Below are 16,230 nucleotides of genomic sequence, written 5' to 3' on the forward strand. Positions count from 1 at the left end.
TCAACTCTAAATTGTTCAAAATCAAAACCTGAATTGCATTTTCTTTTCGGCTAAACGTTCCAAGCTGTGGAAGGAGCTATGTTGGACTCTTTTCTAAAACATCAGCCTTGAAACAATTTTAATAAAGCTTCTGTAGCCAAAGAAATTAAATTCTCATGAGAAGTCACTAAAACTACGAATGTGAGGTCAAGGAAACTTCCCGAAACTCTAGAATTTAAGTAGGATACGCCATATACACTATTAAAAACCCACTTAGAGAAGTTGGCAACGCTATGCTATTTTCTTTGGGAATAAGGAAATCTAATGCAGACTCTGTCCTCAGAAGGAAACCAGACACAGGATTTTTAAGACAAGAGAGGATTTGGAGCTTAAAGATTTTTCTTTGGATTGATACACTAATGTTGGCATTGTTGTGTGATAATTACTAAATTGTAAAATTTTGACTTATTTAACCCCTTAAGGACCAAACTTCTGAAATAAAAGGGAATCACGACATGTCACACACGTCATGTGTCCTTAAGGGGTTAAAGAAGCTGTGACTAAAGCCGAGTTTGTGAATATTTTGAAAACATCACTTTTTGCCTACATATTTTTCTCGATACAATTCATCTTCTGGTGAATAAATTCTTAATTGGAACTATGTAAACAAAGTCACTCATGCCGACTCTTCTAAATTAAAATTAATTGCACCTGGAAATGCCGGGGATTGAACCCGGGGCCTCATACATGCAAAGCATGCGCTCTACCACTGAGCTACATCCCCATTACATTGCTGCAGCATTACAGAACACGACACACAAATAGAACCTCGGCTCATTCGAAAAAATAGCCTTGTCTATTTTTTTTTAATAAAGTTCGTCTGAGGACTGTAGATTGCAAAATAGTTAAAAGCCTCAGATGTATATTAACAGAGGTAATAGTTGGACACATTTAACCACATCCAATGATTGTTTAGGACTCCTAGCCTACGTATGGTAACTTAGTGTCAATTGTTATATCAGATGGCTTAAATGCCCTTCCATTTATGACTTTATTGGTCAAAATATGAAGTTCTTCACTAAGTATATCATCTTCTTATCCAAAAATTATCCTCTTTTACTCGGGGAATGAGGACCTATAATCGATTTACTGACACCTCATGGACACCAGGCACCAGATTTTCTGAGACAGCAGTGAACAGGATCTTAGCAGATGTTTAATTAAGTTTGCTCACTCAACTCTAAATTGTTCAAAATCAAAACCTGAATTGCATTTTCTTTTCGGCTAAACGTTCCAAGCTGTGGAAGGAGCTATGTTGGACTCTTTTCTAAAACATCAGCCTTGAAACAATTTTAATAAAGCTTCTGTAGCCAAAGAAATGAAATTCTCATGAGAAGTCACTAAAACTACGAATGTGAGGTCAAGGAAACTTCCCGAAACTCTAGAATTTAAGTAGGATACGCCATATACACTATTAAAAACCCACTTAGAGAAGTTGGCAACGCTATGCTATTTTCTTTGGGAATAAGGAAATCTAATGCAGACTCTGTCCTCAGAAGGAAACCAGACACAGGATTTTTAAGACAAGAGAGGATTTGGAGCTTAAAGATTTTTCTTTGGATTGATACACTAATGTTGACATTGTTGTGTGATAATTACTAAATTGTAAAATTTTGACTTATTTAAAGAAGCTGTGACTAAAGCCGAGTTTGTGAATATTTTGAAAACATTACTTTTTGCCTACATATTTTTCTCGATACAATTCATCTTCTGGTGAATAAATTCTTCATTGGAACTATGTAAACAAAGTCACTCATGCTGACTCTTCTAAATTAAAATTAATTGCACCTGGAGATGCCGGGGATTGAACCCGGGGCCTCATACATGCAAAGCATGCGCTCTACCACTGAGCTACATCCCCATTACATTGCTGCAGCATTACAGAACACGACACACAAATAGAACCTCGGCTCATTCGAAAAAATAGCCTTGTCTATTTTTTTTAATAAAGTTCGTCTGAGGACTGTAGATTGCAAAATAGTTAAAAGCCTCAGATGTATATTAACAGAGGTAATAGTTGGACACATTTAACCACTTCCAATGATTGTTTAGGACTCCTAGCCTACGTATGGTAACTTAGTGTCAATTGTTATATCAGATGGCTTAAATGCCCTTCCATTTATGACTTTATTGGTCAAAATATGAAGTTCTTCACTAAGTATATCATCTTCTTATCCAAAAATTATCCTCTTTTACTCGGGGAATGAGGACCTATAATCGATTTACTGACACCTCATGGACACCAGGCACCAGATTTTCTGAGACAGCAGTGAACAGGATCTTAGCAGATGTTTAATTAAGTTTGCTCACTCAACTCTAAATTGTTCAAAATCAAAACCTGAATTGCATTTTCTTTTCGGCTAAACGTTCCAAGCTGTGGAAGGAGCTATGTTGGACTCTTTTCTAAAACATCAGCCTTGAAACAATTTTAATAAAGCTTCTGTAGCCAAAGAAATGAAATTCTCATGAGAAGTCACTAAAACTACGAATGTGAGGTCAAGGAAACTTCCCGAAACGCTAGAATTTAAGTAGGATACGCCATATACACTATTAAAAACCCACTTAGAGATGTTGGCAACGCTATGCTATTTTCTTTGGGAATAAGGAAATCTAATGCAGACTCTGTCCTCAGAAGGAAACCAGACACAGGATTTTTAAGACAAGAGAGGATTTGGAGCTTAAAGATTTTTCTTTGGATTGATACACTAATGTTGACATTGTTGTGTGATAATTACTAAATTGTAAAATTTTGACTTATTTAAAGAAGCTGTGACTAAAACCGAGTTTGTGAATATTTTTAAAACATCACTTTTTGCCTACATATTTTTCTCGATACAATTCATCTTCTGGTGAATAAATTCTTCATTGGAACTATGTAAACAAAGTCACTCATGCCGACTCTTCTAAATTAAAATTAATTGCACCTGGAAATGCCAGGGATTGAACCCGGGGCCTCATACATGCAAAGCATGCGCTCTACCACTGAGCTACATCCCCATTACATTGCTGCAGCATTACAGAACACGACACACAAATAGAACCTCGGCTCATTCGAAAAAATAGCCTTGTCTATTTTTTTTTAATAAAGTTCGTCTGAGGACTGTAGATTGCAAAATAGTTAAAAGCCTCAGATGTATATTAACAGAGGTAATAGTTGGACACATTTAACCACATCCAATGATTGTTTAGGACTCCTAGCCTACGTATGGTAACTTAGTGTCAATTGTTATATCAGATGGCTTAAATGCCCTTCCATTTATGACTTTATTGGTCAAAATATGAAGTTCTTCACTAAGTATATCATCTTCTTATCCAAAAATTATCCTCTTTTACTAGGGGAATGAGGACCTATAATCGATTTACTGACACCTCATGGACACCAGGCACCAGATTTTCTGAGACAGCAGTGAACAGGATCTTAGCAGATGTTTAATTAAGTTTGAACACTCAACTCTAAATTGTTCAAAATCAAAACCTGAATTGCATTTTCTTTTCGGCTAAACGTTCCAAGCTGTGGAAGGAGCTATGTTGGACTCTTTTCTAAAACATCAGCCCTGAAACAATTTTAATAAAGCTTCTGTAGCCAAAGAAATGAAATTCTCATGAGAAGTCACTAAAACTACAAATGTGAGGTCAAGGAAACTTCCCGAAACTCTAGAATTTAAGTAGGATACGCCATATACACTATTAAAAACCCACTTAGAGATGTTGGCAACGCTATGCTATTTTCTTTGGGAATAAGGAAATCTAATGCAGACTCTGTCCTCAGAAGGAAACCAGACACAGGATTTTTAAGACAAGAGAGGATTTGGAGCTTAAAGATTTTTCTTTGGATTGATACACTAATGTTGACATTGTTGTGTGATAATTAATAAATTGTAAAATTTTGACTTATTTAAAGAAGCTGTGACTAAAGCCGAGTTTGTGAATATTTTGAAAACATCACTTTTTGCCTACATATTTTTCTTGATACAATTCATCTTCTGGTGAATAAATTCTTCATTGGAACTATGTAATCAAAGTCACTCATGCCGACTCTTCTAAATTAAAATTAATTGCACCTGGAAATGCCAGGGATTGAACCCGGGGCCTCATACATGCGAAGCATGCGCTCTACCACTGAGCTACATCCCCATTACATTGCTACAGTTGTACAGAACACGACACACAAATAGAACCTCGGCTAATTCGAAAAAATAACCTTGTCGATTTTTTTTTAATAAAGTTCGTCTGAGGACTGTAGATTGCAAAATAGTTAAAAGCCTCAGATGTATATTAACAGAGGTAATAGTTGGACACATTTAACCACATCCAATGATTGTTTAGGACTCCTAGCCTACGTATGGTAACTTAGTGTCAATTGTTATATCAGATGGCTTAAATGCCCTTCCATTTATGACTTTATTGGTCAAAATATGAAGTTCTTCACTAAGTATATCATCTTCTTATCCAAAAATTATCCTCTTTTACTCGGGGAATGAGGACCTATAATCGATTTACTGACACCTCATGGACACCAGGCACCAGATTTTCTGAGACAGCAGTGAACAGGATCTTAGCAGATGTTTAATTAAGTTTGCTCACTCAACTCTAAATTGTTCAAAATCAAAACCTGAATTGCATTTTCTTTTCGGCTAAACGTTCCAAACTGTGGAAGGAGCTATGTTGGACTCTTTTCTAAAACATCAGCCTTGAAACAATTTTAATAAAGCTTCTGTAGCCAAAGAAATGAAATTCTCATGAGAAGTCACTAAAACTACGAATGTGAGGTCAAGGAAACTTCCCGAAACTCTAGAATTTAAGTAGGATACGCCATATACACTATTAAAAACCCACTTAGAGAAGTTGGCAACGCTATGCTATTTTCTTTGGGAATAAGGAAATCTAATGCAGACTCTGTCCTCAGAAGGAAACCAGACACAGGATTTTTAAGACAAGAGAGGATTTGGAGCTTAAAGATTTTTCTTTGGATTGATACACTAATGTTGACATTGTTGTGTGATAATTACTAAATTGTAAAATTTTGACTTATTTAAAGAAGCTGTGACTAAAGCCGAGTTTGTGAATATTTTTAAAACATCACTTTTTGCCTACATATTTTTCTCGATACAATTCATCTTCTGGTGAATAAATTCTTCATTGGAACTATGTAAACAAAGTCACTCATGCCGACTCTTCTAAATTAAAATTAATTGCACCTGGAAATGCCAGGGATTGAACCCGGGGCCTCATACATGCAAAGCATGCGCTCTACCACTGAGCTACATCCCCATTACATTGCTGCAGCATTACAGAACACGACACACAAATAGAACCTCGGCTCATTCGAAAAAATAGCCTTGTCTATTTTTTTTTAATAAAGTTCGTCTGAGGACTGTAGATTGCAAAATAGTTAAAAGCCTCAGATGTATATTAACAGAGGTAATAGTTGGACACATTTAACCACATCCAATGATTGTTTAGGACTCCTAGCCTACGTATGGTAACTTAGTGTCAATTGTTATATCAGATGGCTTAAATGCCCTTCCATTTATGACTTTATTGGTCAAAATATGAAGTTCTTCACTAAGTATATCATCTTCTTATCCAAAAATTATCCTCTTTTACTAGGGGAATGAGGACCTATAATCGATTTACTGACACCTCATGGACACCAGGCACCAGATTTTCTGAGACAGCAGTGAACAGGATCTTAGCAGATGTTTAATTAAGTTTGCTCACTCAACTCTAAATTGTTCAAAATCAAAACCTGAATTGCATTTTCTTTTCGGCTAAACGTTCCAAGCTGTGGAAGGAGCTATGTTGGACTCTTTTCTAAAACATCAGCCCTGAAACAATTTTAATAAAGCTTCTGTAGCCAAAGAAATGAAATTCTCATGAGAAGTCACTAAAACTACAAATGTGAGGTCAAGGAAACTTCCCGAAACTCTAGAATTTAAGTAGGATACGCCATATACACTATTAAAAACCCACTTAGAGATGTTGGCAACGCTATGCTATTTTCTTTGGGAATAAGGAAATCTAATGCAGACTCTGTCCTCAGAAGGAAACCAGACACAGGATTTTTAAGACAAGAGAGGATTTGGAGCTTAAAGATTTTTCTTTGGATTGATACACTAATGTTGACATTGTTGTGTGATAATTACTAAATTGTAAAATTTTGACTTATTTAAAGAAGCTGTGACTAAAGCCGAGTTTGTGAATATTTTGAAAACATCACTTTTTGCCTACATATTTTTCTTGATACAATTCATCTTCTGGTGAATAAATTCTTCATTGGAACTATGTAAACAAAGTCACTCATGCCGACTCTTCTAAATTAAAATTAATTGCACCTGGAAATGCCGGGGATTGAACCCGGGGCCTCATACATGCAAAGCATGCGCTCTACCACTGAGCTACATCCCCATTACATTGCTGCAGCATTACAGAACACGACACACAAATAGAACCTCGGCTCATTCGAAAAAATAGCCTTGTCTATTTTTTTTTAATAAAGTTCGTCTGAGGACTGTAGATTGCAAAATAGTTAAAAGCCTCAGATGTATATTAACAGAGGTAATAGTTGGACACATTTAACCACATCCAATGATTGTTTAGGACTCCTAGCCTACGTATGGTAACTTAGTGTCAATTGTTATATCAGATGGCTTAAATGCCCTTCCATTTATGACTTTATTGGTCAAAATATGAAGTTCTTCACTAAGTATATCATCTTCTTATCCAAAAATTATCCTCTTTTACTAGGGGAATGAGGACCTATAATCGATTTACTGACACCTCATGGACACCAGGCACCAGATTTTCTGAGACAGCAGTGAACAGGATCTTAGCAGATGTTTAATTAAGTTTGAACACTCAACTCTAAATTGTTCAAAATCAAAACCTGAATTGCATTTTCTTTTCGGCTAAACGTTCCAAGCTGTGGAAGGAGCTATGTTGGACTCTTTTCTAAAACATCAGCCCTGAAACAATTTTAATAAAGCTTCTGTAGCCAAAGAAATGAAATTCTCATGAGAAGTCACTAAAACTACAAATGTGAGGTCAAGGAAACTTCCCGAAACTCTAGAATTTAAGTAGGATACGCCATATACACTATTAAAAACCCACTTAGAGATGTTGGCAACGCTATGCTATTTTCTTTGGGAATAAGGAAATCTAATGCAGACTCTGTCCTCAGAAGGAAACCAGACACAGGATTTTTAAGACAAGAGAGGATTTGGAGCTTAAAGATTTTTCTTTGGATTGATACACTAATGTTGACATTGTTGTGTGATAATTACTAAATTGTAAAATTTTGACTTATTTAAAGAAGCTGTGACTAAAGCCGAGTTTGTGAATATTTTTAAAACATCACTTTTTGCCTACATATTTTTCTTGATACAATTCATCTTCTGGTGAATAAATTCTTCATTGGAACTATGTAATCAAAGTCACTCATGCCGACTCTTCTAAATTAAAATTAATTGCACCTGGAGATGCCGGGGATTGAACCCGGGGCCTCATACATGCAAAGCATGCGCTCTACCACTGAGCTACATCCCCATTACATTGCTGCAGCATTACAGAACACGACACACAAATAGAACCTCGGCTCATTCGAAAAAATAGCCTTGTCTATTTTTTTTTAATAAAGTTCGTCTGAGGACTGTAGATTGCAAAATAGTTAAAAGCCTCAGATGTATATTAACAGAGGTAATAGTTGGACACATTTAACCACATCCAATGATTGTTTAGGACTCCTAGCCTACGTATGGTAACTTAGTGTCAATTGTTATATCAGATGGCTTAAATGCCCTTCCATTTATGACTTTATTGGTCAAAATATGAAGTTCTTCACTAAGTATATCATCTTCTTATCCAAAAATTATCCTCTTTTACTAGGGGAATGAGGACCTATAATCGATTTACTGACACCTCATGGACACCAGGCACCAGATTTTCTGAGACAGCAGTGAACAGGATCTTAGCAGATGTTTAATTAAGTTTGAACACTCAACTCTAAATTGTTCAAAATCAAAACCTGAATTGCATTTTCTTTTCGGCTAAACGTTCCAAGCTGTGGAAGGAGCTATGTTGGACTCTTTTCTAAAACATCAGCCCTGAAACAATTTTAATAAAGCTTCTGTAGCCAAAGAAATGAAATTCTCATGAGAAGTCACTAAAACTACAAATGTGAGGTCAAGGAAACTTCCCGAAACTCTAGAATTTAAGTAGGATACGCCATATACACTATTAAAAACCCACTTAGAGATGTTGGCAACGCTATGCTATTTTCTTTGGGAATAAGGAAATCTAATGCAGACTCTGTCCTCAGAAGGAAACCAGACACAGGATTTTTAAGACAAGAGAGGATTTGGAGCTTAAAGATTTTTCTTTGGATTGATACACTAATGTTGACATTGTTGTGTGATAATTACTAAATTGTAAAATTTTGACTTATTTAAAGAAGCTGTGACTAAAGCCGAGTTTGTGAATATTTTGAAAACATCACTTTTTGCCTACATATTTTTCTTGATACAATTCATCTTCTGGTGAATAAATTCTTCATTGGAACTATGTAATCAAAGTCACTCATGCCGACTCTTCTAAATTAAAATTAATTGCACCTGGAAATGCCAGGGATTGAACCCGGGGCCTCATACATGCGAAGCATGCGCTCTACCACTGAGCTACATCCCCATTACATTGCTACAGTTGTACAGAACACGACACACAAATAGAACCTCGGCTAATTCGAAAAAATAACCTTGTCGATTTTTTTTTAATAAAGTTCGTCTGAGGACTGTAGATTGCAAAATAGTTAAAAGCCTCAGATGTATATTAACAGAGGTAATAGTTGGACACATTTAACCACATCCAATGATTGTTTAGGACTCCTAGCCTACGTATGGTAACTTAGTGTCAATTGTTATATCAGATGGCTTAAATGCCCTTCCATTTATGACTTTATTGGTCAAAATATGAAGTTCTTCACTAAGTATATCATCTTCTTATCCAAAAATTATCCTCTTTTACTCGGGGAATGAGGACCTATAATCGATTTACTGACACCTCATGGACACCAGGCACCAGATTTTCTGAGACAGCAGTGAACAGGATCTTAGCAGATGTTTAATTAAGTTTGCTCACTCAACTCTAAATTGTTCAAAATCAAAACCTGAATTGCATTTTCTTTTCGGCTAAACGTTCCAAACTGTGGAAGGAGCTATGTTGGACTCTTTTCTAAAACATCAGCCTTGAAACAATTTTAATAAAGCTTCTGTAGCCAAAGAAATGAAATTCTCATGAGAAGTCACTAAAACTACGAATGTGAGGTCAAGGAAACTTCCCGAAACTCTAGAATTTAAGTAGGATACGCCATATACACTATTAAAAACCCACTTAGAGAAGTTGGCAACGCTATGCTATTTTCTTTGGGAATAAGGAAATCTAATGCAGACTCTGTCCTCAGAAGGAAACCAGACACAGGATTTTTAAGACAAGAGAGGATTTGGAGCTTAAAGATTTTTCTTTGGATTGATACACTAATGTTGACATTGTTGTGTGATAATTACTAAATTGTAAAATTTTGACTTATTTAACCCCTTAAGGACCAAACTTCTGGAATAAAAGGGAATCATGACATGTCACACATGTCATGTGTCCTTAAGGGGTTAAAGAAGCTGTGACTAAAGCCGAGTTTGTGAATATTTTTAAAACATCACTTTTTGCCTACATATTTTTCTCGATACAATTCATCTTCTGGTGAATAAATTCTTCATTGGAACTATGTAAACAAAGTCACTCATGCCGACTCTTCTAAATTAAAATTAATTGCACCTGGAAATGCCGGGGATTGAACCCGGGGCCTCATACATGCAAAGCATGCGCTCTACCACTGAGCTACATCCCCATTACATTGCTGCAGCATTACAGAACACGACACACAAATAGAACCTCGGCTCATTCGAAAAAATAGCCTTGTCTATTTTTTTTTAATAAAGTTCGTCTGAGGACTGTAGATTGCAAAATAGTTAAAAGCCTCAGATGTATATTAACAGAGGTAATAGTTGGACACATTTAACCACATCCAATGATTGTTTAGGACTCCTAGCCTACGTATGGTAACTTAGTGTCAATTGTTATATCAGATGGCTTAAATGCCCTTCCATTTATGACTTTATTGGTCAAAATATGAAGTTCTTCACTAAGTATATCATCTTCTTATCCAAAAATTATCCTCTTTTACTCGGGGAATGAGGACCTATAATCGATTTACTGACACCTCATGGACACCAGGCACCAGATTTTCTGAGACAGCAGTGAACAGGATCTTAGCAGATGTTTAATTAAGTTTGCTCACTCAACTCTAAATTGTTCAAAATCAAAACCTGAATTGCATTTTCTTTTCGGCTAAACGTTCCAAGCTGTGGAAGGAGCTATGTTGGACTCTTTTCTAAAACATCAGCCTTGAAACAATTTTAATAAAGCTTCTGTAGCCAAAGAAATGAAATTCTCATGAGAAGTCACTAAAACTACGAATGTGAGGTCAAGGAAACTTCCCGAAACTCTAGAATTTAAGTAGGATACGCCATATACACTATTAAAAACCCACTTAGAGAAGTTGGCAACGCTATGCTATTTTCTTTGGGAATAAGGAAATCTAATGCAGACTCTGTCCTCAGAAGGAAACCAGACACAGGATTTTTAAGACAAGAGAGGATTTGGAGCTTAAAGATTTTTCTTTGGATTGATACACTAATGTTGACATTGTTGTGTGATAATTACTAAATTGTAAAATTTTGACTTATTTAAAGAAGCTGTGACTAAAGCCGAGTTTGTGAATATTTTGAAAACATCACTTTTTGCCTACATATTTTTCTCGATACAATTCATCTTCTGGTGAATAAATTCTTCATTGGAACTATGTAAACAAAGTCACTCATGCTGACTCTTCTAAATTAAAATTAATTGCACCTGGAGATGCCGGGGATTGAACCCGGGGCCTCATACATGCAAAGCATGCGCTCTACCACTGAGCTACATCCCCATTACATTGCTGCAGCATTACAGAACACGACACACAAATAGAACCTCGGCTCATTCGAAAAAATAGCCTTGTCTATTTTTTTTAATAAAGTTCGTCTGAGGACTGTAGATTGCAAAATAGTTAAAAGCCTCAGATGTATATTAACAGAGGTAATAGTTGGACACATTTAACCACATCCAATGATTGTTTAGGACTCCTAGCCTACGTATGGTAACTTAGTGTCAATTGTTATATCAGATGGCTTAAATGCCCTTCCATTTATGACTTTATTGGTCAAAATATGAAGTTCTTCACTAAGTATATCATCTTCTTATCCAAAAATTATCCTCTTTTACTAGGGGAATGAGGACCTATAATCGATTTACTGACACCTCATGGACACCAGGCACCAGATTTTCTGAGACAGCAGTGAACAGGATCTTAGCAGATGTTTAATTAAGTTTGCTCACTCAACTCTAAATTGTTCAAAATCAAAACCTGAATTGCATTTTCTTTTCGGCTAAACGTTCCAAGCTGTGGAAGGAGCTATGTTGGACTCTTTTCTAAAACATCAGCCTTGAAACAATTTTAATAAAGCTTCTGTAGCCAAAGAAATGAAATTCTCATGAGAAGTCACTAAAACTACGAATGTGAGGTCAAGGAAACTTCCCGAAACTCTAGAATTTAAGTAGGATACGCCATATACACTATTAAAAACCCACTTAGAGAAGTTGGCAACGCTATGCTATTTTCTTTGGGAATAAGGAAATCTAATGCAGACTCTGTCCTCAGAAGGAAACCAGACACAGGATTTTTAAGACAAGAGAGGATTTGGAGCTTAAAGATTTTTCTTTGGATTGATACACTAATGTTGACATTGTTGTGTGATAATTACTAAATTGTAAAATTTTGACTTATTTAAAGAAGCTGTGACTAAAGCCGAGTTTGTGAATATTTTGAAAACATCACTTTTTGCCTACATATTTTTCTCGATACAATTCATCTTCTGGTGAATAAATTCTTCATTGGAACTATGTAAACAAAGTCACTCATTCCGACTCTTCTAAATTAAAATTAATTGCACCTGGAGATGCCGGGGATTGAACCCGGGGCCTCATACATGCAAAGCATGCGCTCTACCATGGAGCTACATCCCCATTACCTTGCTGCAGCATTACAGAACACGACACACAAATAGAACCTCGGCTCATTCGAAAAAATAGCCTTGTCTATTTTTTTTTAATAAAGTTCGTCTGAGGACTGTAGATTGCAAAATAGTTAAAAGCCTCAGATGTATATTAACAGAGGTAATAGTTGGACACATTTAACCACATCCAATGATTGTTTAGGACTCCTAGCCTACGTATGGTAACTTAGTGTCAATTGTTATATCAGATGGCTTAAATGCCCTTCCATTTATGACTTTATTGGTCAAAATATGAAGTTCTTCACTAAGTATATCATCTTCTTATCCAAAAATTATCCTCTTTTACTAGGGGAATGAGGACCTATAATCGATTTACTGACACCTCATGGACACCAGGCACCAGATTTTCTGAGACAGCAGTGAACAGGATCTTAGCAGATGTTTAATTAAGTTTGCTCACTCAACTCTAAATTGTTCAAAATCAAAACCTGAATTGCATTTTCTTTTCGGCTAAACGTTCCAAGCTGTGGAAGGAGCTATGTTGGACTCTTTTCTAAAACATCAGCCTTGAAACAATTTTAATAAAGCTTCTGTAGCCAAAGAAATGAAATTCTCATGAGAAGTCACTAAAACTACGAATGTGAGGTCAAGGAAACTTCCCGAAACTCTAGAATTTAAGTAGGATACGCCATATACACTATTAAAAACCCACTTAGAGAAGTTGGCAACGCTATGCTATTTTCTTTGGGAATAAGGAAATCTAATGCAGACTCTGTCCTCAGAAGGAAACCAGACACAGGATTTTTAAGACAAGAGAGGATTTGGAGCTTAAAGATTTTTCTTTGGATTGATACACTAATGTTGACATTGTTGTGTGATAATTACTAAATTGTGACTTATTTAAAGAAGCTGTGACTAAAGCCGAGTTTGTGAATATTTTGAAAACATCACTTTTTGCCTACATATTTTTCTCGATACAATTCATCTTCTGGTGAATAAATTCTTCATTGGAACTATGTAAACAAAGTCACTCATGCCGACTCTTCTAAATTAAAATTAATTGCACCTGGAAATGCCAGGGATTGAACCCGGGGCCTCATACATGCAAAGCATGCGCTCTACCACTGAGCTACATCCCCATTACATTGCTGCAGCATTACAGAACACGACACACAAATAGAACCTCGGCTCATTCGAAAAAATAGCCTTGTCTATTTTTTTTTAATAAAGTTCGTCTGAGGACTGTAGATTGCAAAATAGTTAAAAGCCTCAGATGTATATTAACAGAGGTAATAGTTGGACACATTTAACCACATCCAATGATTGTTTAGGACTCCTAGCCTACGTATGGTAACTTAGTGTCAATTGTTATATCAGATGGCTTAAATGCCCTTCCATTTATGACTTTATTGGTCAAAATATGAAGTTCTTCACTAAGTATATCATCTTCTTATCCAAAAATTATCCTCTTTTACTAGGGGAATGAGGACCTATAATCGATTTACTGACACCTCATGGACACCAGGCACCAGATTTTCTGAGACAGCAGTGAACAGGATCTTAGCAGATGTTTAATTAAGTTTGCTCACTCAACTCTAAATTGTTCAAAATCAAAACCTGAATTGCATTTTCTTTTCGGCTAAACGTTCCAAGCTGTGGAAGGAGCTATGTTGGACTCTTTTCTAAAACATCAGCCTTGAAACAATTTTAATAAAGCTTCTGTAGCCAAAGAAATGAAATTCTCATGAGAAGTCACTAAAACTACGAATGTGAGGTCAAGGAAACTTCCCGAAACTCTAGAATTTAAGTAGGATACGCCATATACACTATTAAAAACCCACTTAGAGAAGTTGGCAACGCTATGCTATTTTCTTTGGGAATAAGGAAATCTAATGCAGACTCTGTCCTCAGAAGGAAACCAGACACAGGATTTTTAAGACAAGAGAGGATTTGGAGCTTAAAGATTTTTCTTTGGATTGATACACTAATGTTGACATTGTTGTGTGATAATTACTAAATTGTAAAATTTTTACTTATTTAAAGAAGCTGTGACTAAAGCCGAGTTTGTGAATATTTTGAAAACATCACTTTTTGCCTACATATTTTTCTCGATACAATTCATCTTCTGGTGAATAAATTCTTCATTGGAACTATGTAAACAAAGTCACTCATTCCGACTCTTCTAAATTAAAATTAATTGCACCTGGAGATGCCGGGGATTGAACCCGGGGCCTCATACATGCAAAGCATGCGCTCTACCATGGAGCTACATCCCCATTACCTTGCTGCAGCATTACAGAACACGACACACAAATAGAACCTCGGCTCATTCGAAAAAATAGCCTTGTCTATTTTTTTTTAATAAAGTTCGTCTGAGGACTGTAGATTGCAAAATAGTTAAAAGCCTCAGATGTATATTAACAGAGGTAATAGTTGGACACATTTAACCACATCCAATGATTGTTTAGGACTCCTAGCCTACGTATGGTAACTTAGTGTCAATTGTTATATCAGATGGCTTAAATGCCCTTCCATTTATGACTTTATTGGTCAAAATATGAAGTTCTTCACTAAGTATATCATCTTCTTATCCAAAAATTATCCTCTTTTACTAGGGGAATGAGGACCTATAATCGATTTACTGACACCTCATGGACACCAGGCACCAGATTTTCTGAGACAGCAGTGAACAGGATCTTAGCAGATGTTTAATTAAGTTTGCTCACTCAACTCTAAATTGTTCAAAATCAAAACCTGAATTGCATTTTCTTTTCGGCTAAACGTTCCAAGCTGTGGAAGGAGCTATGTTGGACTCTTTTCTAAAACATCAGCCTTGAAACAATTTTAATAAAGCTTCTGTAGCCAAAGAAATGAAATTCTCATGAGAAGTCACTAAAACTACGAATGTGAGGTCAAGGAAACTTCCCGAAACGCTAGAATTTAAGTAGGATACGCCATATACACTATTAAAAACCCACTTAGAGAAGTTGGCAACGCTATGCTATTTTCTTTGGGAATAAGGAAATCTAATGCAGACTCTGTCCTCAGAAGGAAACCAGACACAGGATTTTTAAGACAAGAGAGGATTTGGAGCTTAAAGATTTTTCTTTGGATTGATACACTAATGTTGACATTGTTGTGTGATAATTACTAAATTGTGACTTATTTAAAGAAGCTGTGACTAAAGCCGAGTTTGTGAATATTTTGAAAACATCACTTTTTGCCTACATATTTTTCTCGATACAATTCATCTTCTGGTGAATAAATTCTTCATTGGAACTATGTAAACAAAGTCACTCATGCCGACTCTTCTAAATTTAAATTAATTGCACCTGGAAATGCCAGGGATTGAACCCGGGGCCTCATACATGCAAAGCATGCGCTCTACCACTGAGCTACATCCCCATTACATTGCTGCAGCATTACAGAACACGACACACAAATAGAACCTCGGCTCATTCGAAAAAATAGCCTTGTCTATTTTTTTTTAATAAAGTTCGTCTGAGGACTGTAGATTGCAAAATAGTTAAAAGCCTCAGATGTATATTAACAGAGGTAATAGTTGGACACATTTAACCACATCCAATGATTGTTTAGGACTCCTAGCCTACGTATGGTAACTTAGTGTCAATTGTTATATCAGATGGCTTAAATGCCCTTCCATTTATGACTTTATTGGTCAAAATATGAAGTTCTTCACTAAGTATATCATCTTCTTATCCAAAAATTATCCTCTTTTACTCGGGGAACGAGGACCTATAATCGATTTACTGACACCTCATGGACACCAGGCACCAGATTTTCTGAGACAGCAGTGAACAGGATCTTAGCAGATGTTTAATTAAGTTTGCTCACTCAACTCTAAATTGTTCAAAATCAAAACCTGAATTGCATTTTCTTTTCGGCTAAACGTTCCAAGCTGTGGAAGGAGCTATGTTGGACTCTTTTCTAAAACATCAGCCTTGAAACAATTTTAATAAAGCTTCTGTAGCCAAAGAAATGAAATTCTCATGAGAAGTCACTAAAACTACGA

The 16,230-nt window shown here is 36.1% G+C and overlaps 12 non-coding genes across 12 annotated transcripts; all 12 read right to left on the minus strand.

Moving 5' to 3' along the window:
• Positions 1-691: 691 nt before the first annotated feature.
• TRNAA-UGC (transfer RNA alanine (anticodon UGC)) lies at positions 692-763 on the minus strand. Its single transcript has one exon. It is a non-coding gene; the product is annotated as a tRNA-Ala (tRNA).
• Positions 764-1,828: 1,065 nt separating this feature from the next.
• Positions 1,829-1,900, minus strand: TRNAA-UGC (transfer RNA alanine (anticodon UGC)). The gene has a single exon. It is a non-coding gene; the product is annotated as a tRNA-Ala (tRNA).
• Positions 1,901-2,964: 1,064 nt separating this feature from the next.
• Positions 2,965-3,036, minus strand: TRNAA-UGC (transfer RNA alanine (anticodon UGC)). The gene has a single exon. It is a non-coding gene; the product is annotated as a tRNA-Ala (tRNA).
• A 1,065-nt stretch (positions 3,037-4,101) lies between these two features.
• On the minus strand, positions 4,102-4,173 carry TRNAA-CGC (transfer RNA alanine (anticodon CGC)). Its single transcript has one exon. It is a non-coding gene; the product is annotated as a tRNA-Ala (tRNA).
• A 1,065-nt stretch (positions 4,174-5,238) lies between these two features.
• Positions 5,239-5,310, minus strand: TRNAA-UGC (transfer RNA alanine (anticodon UGC)). Its single transcript has one exon. It is a non-coding gene; the product is annotated as a tRNA-Ala (tRNA).
• A 1,065-nt stretch (positions 5,311-6,375) lies between these two features.
• TRNAA-UGC (transfer RNA alanine (anticodon UGC)) lies at positions 6,376-6,447 on the minus strand. Its single transcript has one exon. It is a non-coding gene; the product is annotated as a tRNA-Ala (tRNA).
• A 1,065-nt stretch (positions 6,448-7,512) lies between these two features.
• TRNAA-UGC (transfer RNA alanine (anticodon UGC)) lies at positions 7,513-7,584 on the minus strand. The gene has a single exon. It is a non-coding gene; the product is annotated as a tRNA-Ala (tRNA).
• A 1,065-nt stretch (positions 7,585-8,649) lies between these two features.
• Positions 8,650-8,721, minus strand: TRNAA-CGC (transfer RNA alanine (anticodon CGC)). Its single transcript has one exon. It is a non-coding gene; the product is annotated as a tRNA-Ala (tRNA).
• Positions 8,722-9,862: 1,141 nt separating this feature from the next.
• On the minus strand, positions 9,863-9,934 carry TRNAA-UGC (transfer RNA alanine (anticodon UGC)). The gene has a single exon. It is a non-coding gene; the product is annotated as a tRNA-Ala (tRNA).
• A 1,065-nt stretch (positions 9,935-10,999) lies between these two features.
• On the minus strand, positions 11,000-11,071 carry TRNAA-UGC (transfer RNA alanine (anticodon UGC)). The gene has a single exon. It is a non-coding gene; the product is annotated as a tRNA-Ala (tRNA).
• Positions 11,072-13,264: 2,193 nt separating this feature from the next.
• Positions 13,265-13,336, minus strand: TRNAA-UGC (transfer RNA alanine (anticodon UGC)). Its single transcript has one exon. It is a non-coding gene; the product is annotated as a tRNA-Ala (tRNA).
• Positions 13,337-15,530: 2,194 nt separating this feature from the next.
• On the minus strand, positions 15,531-15,602 carry TRNAA-UGC (transfer RNA alanine (anticodon UGC)). Its single transcript has one exon. It is a non-coding gene; the product is annotated as a tRNA-Ala (tRNA).
• Between the last annotated feature and the right edge of the window lie 628 nt (positions 15,603-16,230).

This window comes from Pelobates fuscus, chromosome 12 (genome assembly GCF_036172605.1).
Source record: "Pelobates fuscus isolate aPelFus1 chromosome 12, aPelFus1.pri, whole genome shotgun sequence".
NCBI lineage: Eukaryota > Metazoa > Chordata > Amphibia > Anura > Pelobatidae > Pelobates > Pelobates fuscus.